This window comes from Molossus molossus, unplaced genomic scaffold (genome assembly GCF_014108415.1).
Source record: "Molossus molossus isolate mMolMol1 unplaced genomic scaffold, mMolMol1.p scaffold_m16_p_4, whole genome shotgun sequence".
Taxonomy (NCBI): Eukaryota; Metazoa; Chordata; class Mammalia; order Chiroptera; family Molossidae; genus Molossus; species Molossus molossus.
Window position 1 is genome coordinate 97,259,804 of NW_023425377.1, and position 13,053 is coordinate 97,272,856.

The 13,053-nt window shown below is 45.9% G+C and overlaps 1 pseudogene; it reads right to left on the bottom strand.

The window, feature by feature from the left end:
- Window positions 1–431: 431 nt before the first annotated feature.
- On the bottom strand, window positions 432–8,331 carry LOC118643963 (annotated as a pseudogene).
- Between the last annotated feature and the right edge of the window lie 4,722 nt (window positions 8,332–13,053).

The following is a 13,053-nucleotide window of genomic DNA, read 5'->3' on the forward strand; positions in this document are numbered from 1 at the left end:
AGGCTGACATCCTGACCACAGTTCTGATAATTATGGGTATTCTTTAGAATCAGGAACCAGCCATATATAGCCGCAGAGTAACCCAGCTTGTCAGCACTGATAGCAATTCCTTTCTTCTGTCCACTCGATCATTTCCCTGCCCTCTCTCATGAGAACCCCTAGCTTTCACCCCATAATCAGGACATAATTTGGGTTTCTGTCTGAATCCATGCCCCTGGATTGCAATTCTTTTTATTTATTTATTTCAAATAAACGCTTGTAGCTTCTCATTCTGACATTTTTATTTTTAGGCTAACAACAGGCACGATAGAACCCATGGCTGGCCTGGTAGATCACATTTTTCCTTGCAGTTAACAGTGACCAAAGGAATATGAGCCATTTTTGGTCAGGGCCTCTTCCATGCTCTGTTTCCCTTCGGCACTTGCTAGATTCTAGCTGAAGGTTGATTCAGCTTTGACTATGCAGATGATGACAGTGGCCTAAGGAATGACAGAGTGACAAGATTGAAAAAATGATTATCCCCAAACTGGACTACTCATATTGGGATGACTACATGAGAAAAGAAACGAATTTAGTTCTCTTTAAGCCAATACACTGTTGGATTCTTTGTTATAGCAGCTTAGCTTGTCTCTCAGTCCAACAAAAACAGCCCCTTTATTTTATTGCCCCTGAAGGGTAGCAGAACATGCCACCCCAGAACATGCCATTGTGACTTAAGGATTCTTTTGAGTTGAAGGCAATTGAGAAGCAGACAGAAGAAAAGCTCTCTGTCTTTCCCCAGTATGCCTAAAAGCAGGAAATGAATTTGTATAGTTGCTCCCGTCCCCCCAACTTCCACCACCAGAAGGACAGAAGTTAATCACTGGAGAAGATTCTAGACCCTTATCAGCCCAGAGATGGCACTAGAGAAACCCACAGAGTAAATTTGGTCAAAACTAGTCTTATCTTCCATTCGTTTCCCTTAGATACTTGCCTGTCCATAATCTGTCACCCAAGAATCTCCAAGTCCCTTTCCTTTGTCTTGTCGCTTCTCTAGAAGGTATTTTTCTTGTGTTAAGATGCTCTATAAGCCCTAATTCTATCCATTCACTTTTGAGTGCTATCATGTGTGTGCCCGAAACATATTAATACACTTCTGTTTCTCTCTTGTTAATCTGTCCTTGGTCAACCGAATTTATAGGGCCCCAACCCGAAGACCTAAAAGGGTAGAGAGAAGAGGATTTCTTTCGCCTGGCTGGTGTGGCTCAGTGGTTGAGCGTCAACTCATGTACCAAGAGGTCACCAGTTCAATTTCTGGTCAGGACACATGCCCAGGTCGTGGGCCCGATCCCCAGTGCGATGCATGCAGGAGGTGGCCAATCGATGTTCTCTCTCATTGATGTTTCTATTTCTCTCTCTCTCCCCCTTCCTCTTTCTCTAAAATCAATAAAGAAAAAAATATATATATAAAAAAAGATTTCTTTCCACCCTAGACCTTCATATGCCACTCATACAAGGAAGTTGTGTGTATCAGCATTTTGCTGAAGGAGAGACAGTAGAATCTATGGCAGAGTTGAACTTTACAGTAAAAGAAGCACAGCATATGGCTTCATACACAATGTTAGATTCTTTTATTCTACTGTCCCTCGCCCAGCACTCTCAAGGTGACCTTTCCTTGGCATTCTGGCCCTAGTCCCAGCCTCCCACTATAAACAACAGTCTCTGAATGTCCCAGTTCAATACCTCAGCACTCCTATTTGGTGCTCCTTTCTAGTTTCTGACCCTCTTGACTACCTGAAACCTTCCACTCCTCCTCTTGTGTTGTTTTGCCCTTGTGACAAAACTACATAGCAGTCTCTTCGGCTCACCTTTCTGTCCACTCCTTCAATACAATTTTTTTTCAGTTGCCATCTTGGCTACTCACAAAACGATTGGATTACGATCTCAATGCAGTGGTTCAAAATCGTTGATTTAATAGGGCTAGTTAGCTGACTAGCCCAAGTATGTGTGCTGTATGTAGGAGGTGGTGATTTTCTCACCGCATACCTGTCTCACGTGGCTCACAATGTAGCCACGGTCCTTTTCTTTCTTTCCTTTTTCCCCTTAAGGGTTTGTTTGCAGTGTCTTTGAATGCCAGGCATGTGTGCTAAAAATAGCCGTTCCATTTTCTTGTGACTCCACCGGGTGAGTCTGCCTGCTTCCCTGCTTCCCAGGGGGCTGAATCCACAGTAAGGTTTTGTTAGCGAGTCTTTGTGCGATTGCTTCTCCCCTCCAACTACAGGTGACCCACGTGGCACTTCCTCTGCGGGGCCGTGTGCGCTGTTCCTGAATAGCTGCGGGCAGGGCAGACGCTGAGGGGACTCCATGTGCATCGGGGCAAACATCGCACGGGGACAGGTCACTGCTCAGGGAGGTCATCTTGTTGAGTCTCTTGAAGAGATGAAGAGAACTTCAGAGAGATCCGTGTGCAACACCCGGTGAAAGGGAAGCTGGGACAATGGGAGTCACCAGACAAAGAAACAGGAAGAAGCTTGGCGGGAATCTGTGGTCCTGACTCTAAGATGGACATTGTTTTGTATTTCAGTATTGCTGGCATTGAGGCGTATCTTACAGTCGCCGGGTCTGTTTAATGTGGTGTTTCTCCTCTCCCCTGCTGTCCCCCCAATCCCCACTCCACCCCACAAAACAGAGCCATTATCAACGAGGGTGTGACCCTTGCAATGAATGGTGTCTAGATTTGAGGACACCATGCATTCACCAAGGTGGATTCACCACACACTGGGGTTTACCCCTCCCTCATGAATTAAGAATCCTAATTTGCAATCACACAGGACATTTTCTTAAAAAAAGTCTAACATTGACTTGGGTTGCAAAGACTGAAGTATACATTTAGACTGTCCATTGAACAAACATAACACAAAGGGAGAAATGGAAGAATATCCATGTCAGCGTGACCAACCTGTTCCCTTCCTACAAATGGATTCTGACTCAGAAGCCTCGTTTTAATTAAGAGTACTGGGGCAGGGGCAGGGGTATCTCCAGGTACCTCGAAAAGTCCTTCTCCACAATACAGTACAGTCTTGTCAACAGGCCCATAGTATTCAGTGGTCTCTGATTTTCCTTTCTGTAATCTTCTTTTGCAGCCACCTGAACTATCCCTTCTGATAACTTTTCTCTCTTTCTTTTTTCTTGGGAATCCAGGTAAGTAGTATTTTAAAAAAACCTTTTTTAAGGGAGAGTTCAAAATCTTTGGGTTGAATTACTCTTAGGTGTTAATCCTCTCTCTCTCTCTCTCTGCATTCGGAAGTCATTTTAATTCAATGTCTTGCACCGTCGTAGAGTTCTGTTGAGAGGGGAGGAGAGTCAAAAGCTGGGGGAGAAGTGGCCAGAACCCTTTTGTAGCTGAGAGGCTGCCTCGAGAGGGTGGTTGTGTTGGGGTGCGGTGGGGGCAGGGTGGGGGCGGGGTGGGGGGCAGGGCTCCGGCTGCCCGCTGCCACCTCTTGCCTGCTTTCTGCAGGGCTAAGGGGCACAGACACTGGCAGAAGGAAAGCTCAGGAGGAGAGATGTGATGTCCCCATTGCAGCTGGGATGCTGGGCGAGGTGCTGGTGTCTGCAGCCACTGCTTCTCGGGAGGGGACAGTGCCGAGCCCTGCAGGAGCCTTTAGGTACAGTGAGGGGAAGGGCAGCTTAGCTGCTGGCTGGAGCCGGTTCTCGGGGCTCCAGATGGTGCCAGAGGCCCCTGTGAGGTGGAAAGTATAGGCCCGTGTGAGCGGTCGGAAAGGTTTTGCTCACTTCTGTGCCCCACTGTTCCGTGGGTTAGGACAAGGGCCCCTCTCTGCACTGGTGTTGGCACGAAGAGGCTGTTACCCCTGGCTGGTGTGACCCCAGGAAGCTGGTGCCCAGCGCCGAGCCAGCAGGGCCCGGACCATCCTTCTCGACACTCCACCTTTGCCGCCAAAGTGAGGTTGTTTAAAGAGGTACATGCCCTGCACCCCCACAGGCATCGGGGCGGGGGGGGGGCGACTTCCGGCCAAGGCCTGCATCTTGGGGGAGTGTGTGACACACTCGAAGATGGGGTCATGAGTGTGCGGAGCGTGGCCAATTTTGTTGATGAATTTCTCTGGAGGGACCAGGAAGTACCCTTCTTTGTCAAAAACACCTTTCTCCAAGAAGGATCGAATCTTGTCGCCGCTGCTCAAGAAATGGTCTGTGCTGCCCCGGGTTGGCAGCTGCTCCTCCTGGGTGGGACATCCTGTGCGGCAGTGGGGAGGGACGTCCATCTCGGCCACTGTCCCACCAATCCTCTGTAGCATGGCCCCCCACTCGCCGGCCGACAAGAATCCTTCCAGCACCAGGAATCCGTCCTCCTGGAGCTCCTGGAGCTGCTCGGGTTCCGGTGGGTCACGAGGATGAGGGCGGGCAGCAGGCAGCTCTCGGCGCTGTGCCCAATGCTTGGGCCCATCTTCCCAGCGAACCCAGGATTAACCCCATCCCATCTCCTGCAAGGGTGTCCTGCTCCCCCACACTGGGGCGGGCTGCCTACCAGGTGCCCAAAGTTGAATTCAAGGAGTGTCTAGGCAAAGGACACCTTTGCTGGGCAGACAAAAGGACACCTGAGTGCCAGCCCAGGTGCCACAGCTAATTGTGACCAAAGTCCCTGGGGCCACGAGCATTATCTCAGGTCTTAATCCTCTTAAAGCTGTCTCTCTTAAAAAATAATCTGAAGGTTGCAACATCTATATATCTATATATGATCTGTATCTATAGATCTGTTTCTGTTTCTATACAGGAAAGTATGGCTACATTTATATATACATTTAGTATAGCTAAACATGTAGTATAGCTAAAGCTAAAGTGTAGCTTTAGCTACATTTAGAAATACAGGTTTGAGAGATAATACACTGTCTCTTTTTCTTTTTTTATCCTCACCTGAGGACATTTTTCCATTTTGTTGTTCAGAGAGTGGAAGGGGGAGAGAGAGAGAGAGAGAGAGAGAGAAACATTGATGTGAAAGGGACACATTGAGTGGCTGCCACCCGCACAACCCATCCAGGGCTGGGGACAAACTGCAACCGAGGTACATGCCCTTAGGGGGAACTGAACCCCGGTCTCTCAGGACCGCAGGCCAACGCTCTAACTGCTGAGCCAAACCGGCCAGGGCAATACATTGTCTCTTTATGGTATCCATGATGTTACATCATTAATTCTCAACCTTGGCTTCAAATGACCTGTCCACTGTACCAACCCTCTTCCACCTTTATTGAGGTGAAGAGTTCTTTTTGTACACTATGTGATGGGAATAATGCAGAGTTAGTCTTTTATGCCCAGTTTCTTTCACACAACACATATCTATAAGATTCATCTATGCTGTTGCACGTGGTTGGAGATCGCCACATCTCATTGCTGTGCAGGATTTCATGATAGCAATATACTTCAGATTATTCACCATTGTATTGTTGGTGGGCATGGAGTAGTTTCCAGTTTGGGGCTATTTTAAATGCTATTATGAACATTCTAGTACACGCTTTTTGGAGACCATATGTCTACATTTTTGTTAGGTATATGCCTAGGGGTGAAACTGCTGGGTTATAAGGTACACCTATATTCAGGCTCAGTGTACAAGGAGTATCTTCTTTAAAGGAATGCCAGACCAAATGACTCACTGGCTCTTTATAGTTTGAGTAAACTGTGCTTCAAATTATAAGACCCTGTAGGACCAGCCTGTGTTGACCTCTCCAGCGTCCTCTCATGCTACGCTTTCTCTTGACTCAGTCATGTTTGCTGCCGTTCATTCATTTTTCTCAGTGTAGGTCTCCTGCTTTTCTTTCTGTTTTGAATATTCTTGCTGTCCGACCCAGCCCTGCCCCTCACACCTGCCACCCACACAGTTCAGCTCTTCATTCAGCAAATGTCACCTTGGAGAAGCCGCCTCTGATCGTGGTTACCTAAGTAAGTACGTCCATTTTATCTAAGTATTTCCATTTTATTTCCTGTAATTCTATCAAATTTCTTCATAGCACTTATGAAAAATTTGAAAGTACATACTAATTTTGTTTCTTATTCATCTGTGTTGTCTTCTAGCCTTGGGTAGTTTAAAAAAAATTCATATGTATGTCCCACTCCCAGATTGCTTGATATAATTAGTTTGGTGGGATCCTGGCCTTGGTATTTTTAAAAAGCCTCTCAAGCTAATTATTGCATTATAGAGTATGCAATAAGGCACGTGCACATCATTATAAATAAATACTGGAGAGGTGATATAATAGATTTTATCAATGGATGTATGTAATTCAAAATATTTGGAGACCACTGGACCAGCCCATACAACACCCCGTTTTACATGTTAGGAGCTGTGTTGCAGAGACTCTCTGAATTATGTTCACTGTTGTACAACTGGTTACTGCTACAGCTGGGACTAGTCCAGTTTCCAATGCCACGACTCTTCCATGGCAATGCAGGCTCTGGGGTTGCATATTCTAATTATTTGTGCACATCCGTCTCCCTCGCTGAATTATAACAACTAGGACTGTGTCCTCTTCATCATTTCATTCTCCGTAGTACCTGTAACATATAGTTCTTTGCTTATAGCAGGCCATCAATACATGTATTGAGAGCAAATAATATAACCATCTAGATAATTTATATTAAGTATAAAATAAGCTTCACTGAGCAGTTTCTGACTCTTTATAACTTGAGCACTGACATTTCATTATTTCAGAATCTTTTTCTTTTTTTTTTTGCACAAAATAGAGTTGCAATCTTAACCTCAAAGCCAGAGAGGATTGAGGATCCTTGAAAGTACAGTACACTTTCTGGAGTATTAAATATCGGTAACAACAGGGATTATCTTGGTCTATCGGCCAAGTGTCTGAAAATACAGTCTCCTCCGTGAGGAAGAATTTTTGGTTATTTCATTATACTTAGAGGTATCACTTGATTCACCATTTTTGACACAGACTTAAATGAAAAAAATCATTACACAAAAAGTAGTTTCTGATGATTTGCATTTTGAAAAAAGAAAAAAACACAACAAATCCGAACACTCAAATTCTGTCTTAAATTAGGTAGTTCTGGCTATAGAAACTTTTGGTCTGGGCATATTAGAAAGAGATTGAAAAGATAATTGTCAATAAAAAAATTTTAAATTGTGATTGGGAGTAACTGGTATGGACACTGTGTTTCTAACATGAGTCCCCAGTAAATTTTTATCTGGAAAGAATAAGGTCTACTAGAAAATAGGGGGTTAAGGGGAGACTCAAACAGCATTAAAATAGTTTTTTAGCCCAGCCGGTGTGGCTCAGTGGTTGAACGTCAACCCATGTACCAATAAGTTGCCAGTTCGATTCCCAGTCAGGGCACATGCCCAGGTTGTGGGCCTGATCCCCAGTGGGGGGCATACAGGAGGCAGCCAATTGATGTTCTCTCTCATCAATGTTTCTATCTCTCTCTCCCTTCCTCTCTCTCTAAAATCGATAAAGGAAAAAAAAGTTTTTTAATGTCAATTATAGCTCAATAAGAAAGTTTTTAAAAATATTCACAAGAAGTAAAAAATTCAAGAAAACTATTTCATCAGCATAACAATCTGTTCTAGAAACATCCTCTTAAATTTTTTTTTTTTTTTACAGACCCTGCTTCAGGTGTATTTGTACAAATAGCACACAGCAACCCTGGGGTCCCACCAGTCCTTCTGACCTCACATTGGCAGACAGAGACCTCCACCGTGGGGTCTTCATGGGGGTCTGGGCACCTTTGGGAGGCCGAGCCCGAGCCTGGGACTTGGTACGAGGCTTGGTGTTGGGCTTTGGCCTGCAGAGCCCGAGACCCTTGGCAACGGGGGCAGGAGTGAGCGATGTAGGCAAGTCCACTGAGCTTTCGGCTGCTGCCCTTGGGCTTCACAAGGGCCTTGAGAGCTCTGCAGGGCGCCGTGGCCTTGGCGTGGTTGGCCTGCATCTTCTCCAGGCCCTCTTTGCTGTGTTCTTGGCCAACGGCTTGTTCCTCGGGAACTTGGGGTCTACCCCCTTAAGAGATTCGCATCTTTGTGATCGGGGTTTCTTGCTGCCGTTTCTGTGCCATTATCTGCACCGAAACCCGAAGCTCTCGAAGCGCCTGGGACTGGAAGAGAAGGAGCCAGAAGCATCCTCTTTAATTGATCAGAAAACATCGCTGTTGGCTTGATGATCTGCTGAGACCATAGATTTTGTTTTATATGTAACGTGCTTTCTTTAATATTTTCCGAGCCAGGCCTCACCGGCTTGAAATGCGGTGTCTTGTGCTCTTGCATTCTTGTTCGGTTCTTGCAAGTCTCGGCGAAATGCTGGACTCCTCACCGATTACTGCGGTGCTCAGGGGCATGCTTTCCTGGCTGGACCTACTGGCCGGGTTGGCAGCGGTAAGTGTTACCAAATCCCACACTACTCACCAGGATTGCCCTCCTGAGAAGCAGAGATGGGGGTTGGGGGACAGGGGTCACTGATGAGGGACTTTAAACATGTGGAAAGACAGGATCAAACCAACTGCCTCAGAACCGCTGCTGGAAGGAATGATGCTATTCAGATATATTCTTTACTACCTTTAAGGTTCTTGAGGGCAGTATTGGTTTGTTTTGTGTTTTTTTTTTCAATTTTTATGTTCCTAGCATTTGTGAGAGTGTTAAGTGACTAGCTGATGCTTATTCTGCAATGTTTATGAATCATGAATGTGACATTCTGGGGTTTATTGTATAGTAAGAGCCCCTTATTTGCCTCTTGCCCTTTCACAAATGACCTTTTCTCCGTAATTTTTACAACGTTCCTGGGGTAAAATCCGAAAGCAAATGATGTTTTGTTTCCCACGGTTAGTTGGAATTTACTCGGTGGAAGCAGTTTAGCCACTGAAGGAGAGGCAGGGCGAGCCCCATGGCGTCTCTGCTCACACTCAGGTTATAAAACCCTCTTTGATCGGTTATTAAAATGCCCAGTTGCATGAATAGTCTAAAATTCAATTCTAATTACGTGGAAAAAGTTCTCCCTGTCGAGGGAGAGGGATGTGGTCAGGAGAGATGGAGAGAGCAGCGGTGTTGATGCTGACCTGGGGTTAATTTCCTCTGGTTCTGGCCCAGGTTTAAAGCTGGTTTTTTTCCTCGGGGCCTCTTTCCTGGGCTCTTCAGAGACCCTCCTCGATGCCACCTCTCGGGATTTCTCACCTACAGTTCCCTTGCCCTGGACTGATGCCTCTTCGCTCTTGCAGGCACTTCCTGGTGCACAGTGTCATGTTCCTTGTCCCAATGCCACACAATGCGGCCACCCCTCCATCGATCTATTGATGTCTGCTCCCTATTTTCCAAGGCAGATATTAGATCGCCAGGTATCCCACATGACATCAGTCTTCTTTCAATTTCCTCTTGACTTGAGGTGAAATGGGAGTTCTGAGGGTGGTTCAGGGTATAGCGTGGAAACCCCTCATTTCCTGGAAGCCCTTTCTGGGACACAAAAATTCCGCCTGTCTAGAGGGCCTGTGGGGGGCTGGGGGAAAGCAAGAGGCCCACGGCCCTTGCAGGATATTTGGTCCTGCCTACAATATCCACGGATACATTTGGTCCATGGCCATCGATCTACCTAACCCCATGTACCAGCTCAGCCACCGGGGTTAGGTTAGAGGGGCTATTACTGGGAGTCCAGCTATAACACCATTATTGGACCAATAAAACATGATATTTTTTTATGTATTAAATCTGTAAACCCAAAGTAGAAATAAATGTTCTGGCCTATTCGAACCCAGGGACCTCTTCTAAGCATGGATGTTTTGGACAGGACCAAATATCAAGGACCATTTGGCATGGACTGTTGTAATTGTGAGTGTTAACTGTCTTTGACTTCGGATTAATTGCGCTTTGTACTGAGAAAGAACTAATTTAATTTTTAAAATTGTGAAAATTGTGACCATGTTTTCTAAGGATTCAGTTCATGAAAATGAGAATGACTACAATACCAATGTCAGCATCACCCAGACATCACTGAAAAATAATAACTGTGCTATTTTAATGACAGTAAGAAGGGCACATACAACTGGATTACAGAGGTAAATGACCAAAAGGAAGCCTTCTGAGCAATGTGCAGAAAATACTTTGGGACTGCATGGTGAGAAGGGGCTGTGGATGTACACATGGAGACACGCTCAGAAGTCTGGGATGGGATGGGCAATTATTTTTGCGGGGGGTGGAGTGGGGTGGAGTTGGCTAATATCGTTATTGCTTTGGGAGATGGGGGTGCTCAAGAGGTCTTGGTGAGGCGGCCGCTTCCTCTTCACCTTCACTGGCTACTGGCTGCTCAGAATGGCACTGTCCCTGTGGGGGGCGGTACTTGTTCCTGCAGATCCTTTCCCGTGCGGGATGCTGCTCAGGGTGGAGGGGGTGGGGGTTCTTGGTGGTGGCCTGCACATAGTCCAAAGTCTTGCAATAAACCAGCCAATTGTGGCAAAAGAAATTGCAGGCTTTCAGATGATTGGGTTTGGTGTTGTAGATCTGCTTGTTCCTCTTGATCCCAAAGCTGGAGCAGTTCCTATGACCATCCATTGCAGATGGGCAGCCCTGAGACCGAAAGAGTGAGTTAATACTTCTAAATCAATGAAAAAAGTTTTCATTCCCCAAAAGACACTGATGTGTAATAATGTTTTCTGGTCAAATAATAATTCAGCTGCCACTGAATTAACTTAGGCATACCACAGGGACAAAATACTTATAGTTTTGTTCCCTTGATTTTCTATGAAAATAAGTAAAGCCACATTTCCAGAGGTTGCAACTAATATAATACTAGTTTGGTGGTGTTGAACTCCTTTAGCTTTTTCTTGTCTGGGAAACTGTTGATATGTCCATTGACTCTAAATGATAGCTTTGCAAGATAGGGTAGTCTTGGTTGTAGGTTGTTGCTTTTCATCACCTTGAATATCTCTTGCCAATCCTTTCCCACCTGCAAAGTTTCTTCTGAGAAATAGGCTGGAAGATCCTTTGTAGTTAACGAACTGCTTTTCTCTTGCTGCTTTTAAGATTCTCTCTTTGTATTTAACCTTTGGCATTTTGATGATGATGTGTTTTGATGTGGACCTCTTTGGGTTCATCTTGTTCGGGACTCTCTGTGCTTCCTGGATTTGCATGTCTGTTTCCTTCACCAAGTTAGGGAATTTTTCTGTCATTATTGTTTCAAATAGGTTTTCAATTTCTTGTTCTCTCTCTTCTCATTCTGGCACCCCTATGATGCGAATGTTGGCATTCTTGAAGTTGTCCCAGAGACTCCTTACCCTATCCTCATTTTTTTGGATTCTTTTTTCTTTTTGCTGTTCTGATTGGGTATTTTTTGCTTCTGTATATTCCAAATTGATGGTTTGCTTCTTGACTTTACCTACACTACTATTGATTCTCTGTGAATGATTCTTTATTTCAGTTAGAGTATTCTTCATTTCTGACTGGTCCTTTTTAATGTTGTTGATGTTCTCACTAAGTTCCATGGAGGTCTCCTTAAGTTCCTCGAAGGTCTCACTAAGTTCCTTGAATGTCTCACCAAATTTCTTGAGCAACCTTGTAACCAGTGTTTTGAACTCTGCATCTGATTGATTGCTTATCTCCATTTTGTTTAATTTTTTTTCCTGGAGTTTTGTTCTTTTCTTTCATTTGAGATATGTTTCTTTGTCTCCTCATTTTGGCTGCTTCCCTGTGATTGTGTATTAGTTAGAGTTGCTATGTCTCCTAGGCTTCATAGGGTGGCCTATTGTTGTAGGTGTCCTGTAGGATCCAGTGGCACAGCCTTCCTGATCACACCAGCTGGGCCCTTGAGGTGCATTCCTAGTGTGGACTGTATACCCTTCTGCTGCAGTTGAGTCTTGATTGCTGTTGACATGTCAATGGGAGGGATTTACTCAGGCTGATCAGCTGCAAGGACTAGCTGTGCCCACTGACCACTGGCCTCTGACTCCCTTGAAGGATCAGCTGTGTAGGGGCCCACCACACAGAGCAAGACTTACTTCAGCAGGGCTCTGGTACCCACTGAGTCCGCTCATTGAGTGTGTTGCTTGTGGAGGTGGTTGGATGGTGTTGTTTTGATGTGGTCTGAAGCTGTCCACTGGGTGTGCTGGCTCTGGGGCAAGGTCAGCTACTGCCTGTGTTCTGTCTGAAGCCACCCAGCATAAGCTACAAAGTGATCTGCAGATGGCTGCTTCCTGTGCTGGGCTTGCAGGTGCCCAGGAGAAGCCAAATTGTGAACCAAGGCTGGCTGCTTCTAGTGCAAGGCCTGGGGCCACTTAACAAGAGGTATGGGGCTCGCTGAGACCAGATGCTGCTTGTTTGAGAGATTTTAGGAAACTCTGAAGCAGGATCCTAGACAGGCCAATCTTATGGTGAGCCTTTGGAAACAGCTTGGGTGGGCCCAACGTTGGGAGGGTCAGGGCCTCAGGGAGTCACCAGGGTGGGGCCAACAGTGTGAGCCAGGTTCCTGAAGTTACAGATATGGCGGCCCTCTGCTGCCCCAGGGAAGGGCTCACAAAAGGATCATCAGCCTCCGCCAGCACATCTGTCTAGGAGAAAGCCCCTCTCCAGCCCTCGTCCAGAGGTCAAACAGCTCAGATCTTCCCTGTATGTCTCTGGGGCCCCTCAAGCTGCCTCCCCTCCAAGCTTAGAGAGAGCAACTCTGAGTAAGTCCGTGCGTGGGCCCTTTAAGAGGAGCTGCCTGGGGCTCCAGCCGCCTCAGCCTCCCTGAGCCTCAGTTCCCTCTGGTTTTTCCAGCCAGAAGTGATGGGGATTTTCTTTCTGGCACTGGAACCCTGAGCTGGGCGCCTGGTGTGGGATGGGGATCCCTCACTCCTCAGGGAGGACCTTCCCAGCCGAGGTGTCCTCTTGATTTTAACACTAAAACTGTAACTTATTTGGAGTCCAACTTTGATAATCATAAATTCAAGTTACCTCTGTGCTTTAAAACCATTTTTCTCCGAGAAACAGAGGTTAACTTATGCTGACACCCAATGTTCTTAAACATGGCTCATTTATATAAGTTTATGGATGCAAAGGACCCAGTTAAGAAACTTCTGCACAACCAACACCAGCCTATATAT